This window comes from Otolemur garnettii, unplaced genomic scaffold, assembly GCF_000181295.1.
Source record: "Otolemur garnettii isolate 467f Iridium unplaced genomic scaffold, OtoGar3 scaffold00104, whole genome shotgun sequence".
In the NCBI taxonomy this organism is placed as follows: domain Eukaryota; kingdom Metazoa; phylum Chordata; class Mammalia; order Primates; family Galagidae; genus Otolemur; species Otolemur garnettii.
In genome coordinates this window covers 5,903,642-5,911,021 of record NW_003852499.1, presented here as the reverse complement: position 1 = coordinate 5,911,021, position 7,380 = coordinate 5,903,642, and positions in this window count along the sequence as shown.

The window sequence follows — 7,380 nt, the reverse complement described above, 5'->3', positions numbered from 1 at the left end:
ACCTTCAGTATATGGGGCCTGCGCCATATTCACTGAGCCACAGCTGCCACCCCTTACGTGAACTTCTCTATCTCTCTGTAAATACGCACTGCACTGAAGATCGTGGGTCCATATTCATAATTCCAATTCAATACTGCAGGGTTCGTTTCCTCTTTCCTGCAACCCCCTCCTCTGATAGTGTCAAACTTGATTCTAGTTATTCTTCGTATATTCCCTTACTTGATCATCGCCCTGTATGTAACCCATTTCTCATCTCTACCAACATCCTCCCCTATGTGGGCACCTTCCTGACCCTGCCTGTGTTCCAGCACCACACACTATGCCACACAGCCACATAAAAGCCACCCTCAAATAACCCGGGGCCAGGCTGCACTTGAACCCATTTAGGTCCTGACATCCGTGCTGGGCAGCCCTGCTCACCCTGCTTTAGGTCTAACACCCTGCTTGGGCCACAGTGGAACTCTGCTACATAGACACTACACTACCATTTGCCCTACCCACCTACTAACTTTAGCACTGAATAGCTCAGGAAGCTAAGGTAAAGAAAGGGAGGAGGGAGAGGAAGAGCCCCCACCGTAACTGTAACAGATTCCTCACATTGTGTAGTCCAGCCTCCATTCTGCGCTGGGGCAGCAAGGCTAGTTACTTTGCTCCACTGAACTACCAAGACTACAAGAGAATAAATGAATTGCCTATAAACAGCTGTCTGCTAATAATCACTGGAAGCAAATATATCTCACTTCCTAGACTTCTACTGATTTGAAATATTTGGCAAACAATCAAATTCTGCATCCTCTCCTCATTCCCCTCACTGCAGAGAGCTTTGAGGAGTTTCTCAACAAGGCTTAACAGATGTGTGAAGCCAGCAAACATAATGAGGACCTACTCTGTGCTTACCCTTGTGTACCTGTGGAAACGCCATGCTGTACACACTCGGCCGATGTTCCAGAGAGAATATGCAAAGAAAGGGTAGTTTTAGCCTACTATGGACATGTGTGTATAGCATGTACATATGCGTTTGTGTTCCTGCTTCTAACGCACATCCATACATATCATGTACACATTTACTTACCTTCGTGCCATGGTATTTTGTACCTCACTGTGGACTCTACTGGGAGCTATGGGGTCTTGGAGCCTCCGGGTCTCACATTGGTTCAGTGCTAGGTGGATGGCTTTCACAAAGGAGGAGGACTTTTGTGGAGATTTCACTCTGCTTTTCTGTACAAATTCTGCAGCTGGAATTTGAGGCCTCTGGCAGAGAACTCTCTGCTTCCATATCCTATAAGTCTAAATACACAAAATACAACCCTAAAGAGGTAACAAGCATTTCATGCGTGCATGTTGTAGATCCTTACTGTGGTTACATTTATGATTTTTTGGCTTTGTGATGAGTTCATGGCCACATCTCATCTTAAGGTGAGGGATGTCCGTATCCACATGACAACCAGTGAGCTCCTGATTACATTGATTTCTTGTTTTATATGAATGGGTGAAATTCAAGTCAGAGGTGGTGGCAGTGGCAGTTAAGACTAAATGTTCTGAACTCAGATCCTCTTTAGAAAATCTCGGCTGCATTGCTTATAATCTTGTGATCTGGCTCGGCGCCTGTGGCTCAAGTGGCTAAGGCGCCAGCCATGTACACCCAAGGTGGCAGGTTTGAATCCAGCCCGAGCCCGCCAAACAACAATGATGGCTGCAACCAAAAAATAGCCAGGCGTTGTGGCGGGCGCCTGTGGTCCCAGCTACTCGGGAGACTGAGGCAGGAGACTCGCTTGAGCCCAGGAGTTAGAGGTTGCTGTGAGCTGTGATGCCATGGCACTCCACCCAGGGAGACAGCTTGAGGCTCCTGTCTCAAAAAAAAAAAAAAAAATCTTGTGACCTTGGGCAGGTCATTTAACCTCTTGGAAATTTAAAAATTACAAATAGGCATGGTGGCTCAGGCCAGTAATCCTAACACTCTGGGAGGCCAAGGCAGGAGGATGGCTTGAGCTCAGGAGTTCCAGACCAGACCAAGCAATAGCAAAACCCCATCCCTACTAAAAACAGACAAATTAGCCCGCCATGATGGCTCATGCCTCTATGTCCCAGCTACACACACACACACACACACACACACACACACACACACACACCAAAGACCTACTTCAAGGGACTGTTGTATAGATTTAAATTAGGTTTAAAGCCCCATCAGGGACCCAGGGGACCCAGCAAATGTCAGGCATAGAAGTCAGGTCTCCAAGCTTCTTTTCCTTTCTTCTCTGCCACTCACACCGTGGATTTTGCTGGCTCCTGCTGGAGCGGGGGAACAGAATAACGACCTGACACCTATGTGCCACATTTCATCAAGTCTACAAGCCTCTGATGCTAAGATACACAACTTAAGAAATTATATCATAGCGTTAGGGAAAAAAAATGTTGCCATATATACCACGAAACAGTAAAGGACTATAAGACGCATCCTATCGTGATTCTAAGAATCTACGACAAATGGCATCTACTGAATATACAAGACGCATCCTTAAATGCTAAAAATACACGCGCGGGCCAGCATGGGACGGGTCTCCCGGGCTCACCTGCGGGCGCGGGAGAAGTCGCGCCGCTCCTCCTGGCGCGGGAGCTCGGCCTGGCGGGCGCCCGCCCCTCTGAGTTTCACTTTCCATTCAGTGAGAAACGAAAGTCCAGCGGGCGGTTCCAGGCGGGGCGCGGAGCTGGCAGCCCTCACTGAGCCAGATGATAGGCAGACGTGGCGGGGAACTGCCGCGCCTCCTCGGTCTGCTCCAGCGACTGTGGGCGGCCCCGCTCCCTGCGGCGTCCTTCTCGAGAGCTCATCGCGGACGGGCATCCACACGCAGCAGAGGTTTGACGTCTGCGTGGTTCTCGAGGCAAGTTTGGTGCTAATTTTGGAAGTTTTTATCCTAGGAAAGACATCCAGTGGAACTCTGCTCATAAGCCAACTGGATAATTGACTAATTTATCAGGGTTCTGCAAGTAATGGTAATGATCTGTATTGATTACATGCATATAGGGGGCCAATAACGTTTTTTCCAAGCTGATACATTTATTTGGACTTTTTGCATGACTTTGTGCTTAATTTTTTAAAAGAAATTATAGAAGTATTGCAAGCTTGTAAAAAAAAATTACGGAATACAGACAAATGTGTCTCTCAATCCTCAACTCAGTATCATTTTTGTTTATACCTTATCGGAAATTGTTCTGTGCACAAGTCTTTAAAATTGTTGTTTTATAACTTGCTCTTTCTGTTTCACAATATATTATGGACATCTGTTCCTGGCAGGATATATAGCTATGTCAGTGGCATAATTTTAAGCTGATACGTAATATGGGAAGTACATTATTTATTGAGACAATGCATGGACATTTAGTTTGTTTCCAGTTTTTACTGGTATAGATTTTGCCACAATGAATATCATTTTATGTACATGTTTGTGCAAATATATAAATATTCGTGGAAAATCCTAGATGTGGGATGGCTGGGTTTGTGGACATCCATACCGAGGTCGTTTTTCTAACTCTGCAAATCAGAGTATTTTAGTCTTAACTCCTCTTCTCTCGCCCTCTTCTTTTTCCTGGAAGAAAGTTAAATCGAAAACTTTAAACATAAAACTCCCATTTGAAGACCCCTGAAAATCTGGGTTCAAAGTGTTTGAAAATTAAAGCCTCTGCTCTGTTGTATGTAACGACATGGAGGGAGTAATACTTTAAAGAGGTTCCAGAAAACGAGGCAAATATTTTTCAAAATGTAAAACATTTCCTATGAAGTTTTCTTTCTGGTGTTACATTGTGCAGAGTGAGATGGAGAGTGAAGATAGGTTATCTAAAGTACACATGGAACACATCTGGGAAGAAGAAGATGGGGGGTTACAGCTCCACCCTGATTTATCAAAGAATTTTTGTAAAAAGGCTCTTTTAGGGTTTTGGATATATATTTTTTGTTGTTTGGAGACAAAATCTCACTATGTCACCCTTGGTAGAGTGCTGTGGCGTCACAGCTCACAGCAACCTCAAACTCATGGGCTTAAGTGATTATCTTGTCTCAGCCTCCCAAGTAGCTGGGACTACAGGTGCCCGCCACAACACCTGGCCTTTTAGTTGTTGTTGCAGTTGTCATCATTGTTTAGCTTACCCGGGTCAGGTTCGAACCCTACAGCCTCAGTGTATGTGGCTAGCGCCATAACCACTGTGCAACAGGCACCAAGCCTGGATTTTTCTTTTTTACTCCTAAAAAATGTGTTGTTGTGCAGCTTTGGCAATTTTACACAAGAATGGGCTTATGAAAAGGAAAACAAACGTTTAAGGTAAAGTTAGCCTCAAAGAAGAAAAATCCCAATTCTTCCTCTTGGGCAGTTTCTTTTGGAGACAGAAACTTCAAGGTTCCCTGTTATTGGGAGTTTCATCCGAAGTCTTCTCATCTGTATCCAGCATGTTACCATTACTCAAGAAATGCAAAAGAATGGGAGAAAATCATTGTGGTGTTGTTGGGTATGGAAGACAATGAGGCTGCTTGAATCATGTTACTGGCGTATTAATTTTGTTCCTCTTAAGGCATTCGGAGTTGGTGGAGTTCTTGTGGTGAGTCTGGTTGTGAGTGAAGCACTGGGGAGGGACCTGGCCTGTCCTAGATCTTCTGTGTCCTCGTCTTAGCTCTTCTGCTGCTTCTCTGAGGGGGAACCCTGACTGGTTCTGTGGCTGCGTGGTGGTGGGCCTTCATCTGCCACCTCCATCCTCACATCTCCCTCTCATTTTAAAGATAAACATTTCAGAAAGAGCAGGAGCTACATTACTTTAGTACAATGGGGCTAATTTTTGAGTCAGGGTTGAGTTTGGACTTTCAACTTCCGTGGAATACATTCGTGCTCTTTTCTCTGGTGGATGCCTGAAGCCCCTGCTGACTTACTGCAGCTGACCTACCTCTCTGCCCCCTCCCTTTCTGCATCCTCCTGAACCAGCTAAGCTTCACTTTCCTTTTCTTTGTTGCTCCACCTACCTGTCTCCCCTCTGCCATCAGCCTTCACAGATTCTGGCATTTTTGGAGGTTTTTGGTTGCCCTTTTCGGACCTGGCCTGCCAACCTGCCCAAATGATCTACTCCATTGAGTTTTGCTGCTGCATTTTACTGAAGTAAATCAGAGGCCTTGGCAGAGGACAGGCAATGTCATTGGAAAATGCAAGCTAGTATCTTTCTACTCTGTTTCATCAGCTTTTCCTCGATGATGATCCCCAAATCCTTTCTTGACAATAGATTGGGGGTGTGTGTGATAAAGGGCCTCCCTCTTTTGCCCAGGCTAGAATTCATTGGTATGATCATAGCTCACTGCAACCTCAAACTCCTGGGCTCAAGCAATCCTCCTGCCTCAGCCTCCCAAATAGCTGGGACTGTAGGCATGCACCACCACTGCCCAGCTCATTTTTCTATTTTTTGTAAAGCCAAGATCTTGTTATGTTGCCCAGACTGGTCTCCAACTCCTGACCTTGTCAAGCAATCCTCCTACATGCACCTCCCCAAGTGCTGGATTACAGGCATGAGTAACCTAGTCCGGCCTTGATAGTGGAGTTTGTTGTCTGCTGTCATCATTTCTCTTTCAGTTTAACTTTCCTAGACTGAGCGTCATAAGAGGAACATCTATTTATAACTATTAAAAATAAATATTTACTAGGGAAAAGAGGTTGCTTGTTATCTGAGCCATTTAACACGAATTTAAAAATATATTCCACTCTAGTTTCCCACCTTCAGACATTTAACTTTCCTTCACATTTTGTAAAAGAGTTAAGAAAAAATGCTAACACTTCTTTTTTATTTCAATTGATTCGCTTTTTTGATTTTGGAATAGGAACACTATTGCCAACAGGAGTTTCCTTAGGCTGGGCGGAATGGCTCACACCTGTAATCTAAGCACTTTGGAAAGCTGAGGGGTAAAGATCTGTTTAGCTCAGATATTGGAGACCATCTCAGCAAGATAGAAAGACGATTTTTTTAAAATTAACTGGTCATGATGGTGCTTGCTTGTCATCCCAGCTACTCTGAAGGCTGAAGCAGGAATTTGAGCCCAGGAGTCTGAGAGTGCAGTGAGCTATGACAGTGTCATTGCTTTCTAGTCTGGGTGACAGTAAGATCCTGTCTCAAAAAATAGAAAACCAAACCAAAGATACTAAATCTATCCCCTAAGTGGATTATTGCATAGTTTAAAATTATGTATTAATTAGTTGTAGGCAATTTGGAAATTAAGAGAAATAACAAGAAGAAAGTAAAAATGATTTATAATCCCACTGAGAGTTACTCACTAATGGCAATGTTAGTATATTTCCTCCCAGTTCCCCCATCTCTGTATTGCAAGTAATTACATTTTATAAAGTGGGGTTCATGCAATATTATTTCTTTATAATTTCTTTTTTATTCTGTAAAACATTATTGTAATTTTCTCTATCTTTATTAAACAGTCTCAGATGATTTTAATGCCACCATAGTATTCCATCTTATAAATGTGACAAAATTTATTTAACCCTATTATTGCATTTCCTTGGGGAGGGGCATTATAAATAGTGCTACAGCTGTAGAATTTGAAGGGATTTTTTTTTTTAGGTAGTTGACTACAAACAAAAAAGTCCCTTAAAAATCACCAAGTTTAAAAAAATTTTTATTTTATATTTAATGGACAAATTATAATAGTATTCCATTTATGGAGTACAGCATGATATATGTATACCAGCAGACAGAAAAAAGATTTGTAAACTAGGTAGCATTTAGAACTACCTAGTGGTTCAGAGGGCTTTGCTTTACATGTGGAGTATTTATATATTCCAAAAAAGGTAAGGGACATAGGGAAATAGGCTGATTGGTTACAGTTCTACCTTTTCCATATTTGAACATGTTTGAGCAGTTATCAGCCAGTGATTGGCTGAAAGCTCAGCTGCTATGACTAGCCAAGACTTGCCTATTTATTACAAGAAATCTAGGCGGTGCCTGTACTGAGTACGTAGGACACCAGCCACATACACCAAGGCTGGTGGACTCAAACTCAGCCCTGGCCAGCTAAAACAACAATGACAACTGCAACAAAAACAACAACAACAAAGTAGCCAGGTGTTTTGGTGGGTGCCTGTAGTCCCAGCTATTTGGAAGGCTGAGGCAAGAGAATCACTTAAGCCCAGGAGTTTGAGGTTGCTATGAGCTGTGATGCCATCCACATCAGGGTGACAGCTTGAGACTCTGTCTCAAAAGAAAAAGAATATACTCTAAAGTTAGATTGTATTAGGTTATAGTGTGCTACAGATGGAGGCAGCTTTAGGCTAAATTTAATCTATTTTAACACTACAACATGGGTGATTAAATCAAGCTAAAAAACATACTCATCGGCTCGGCGCC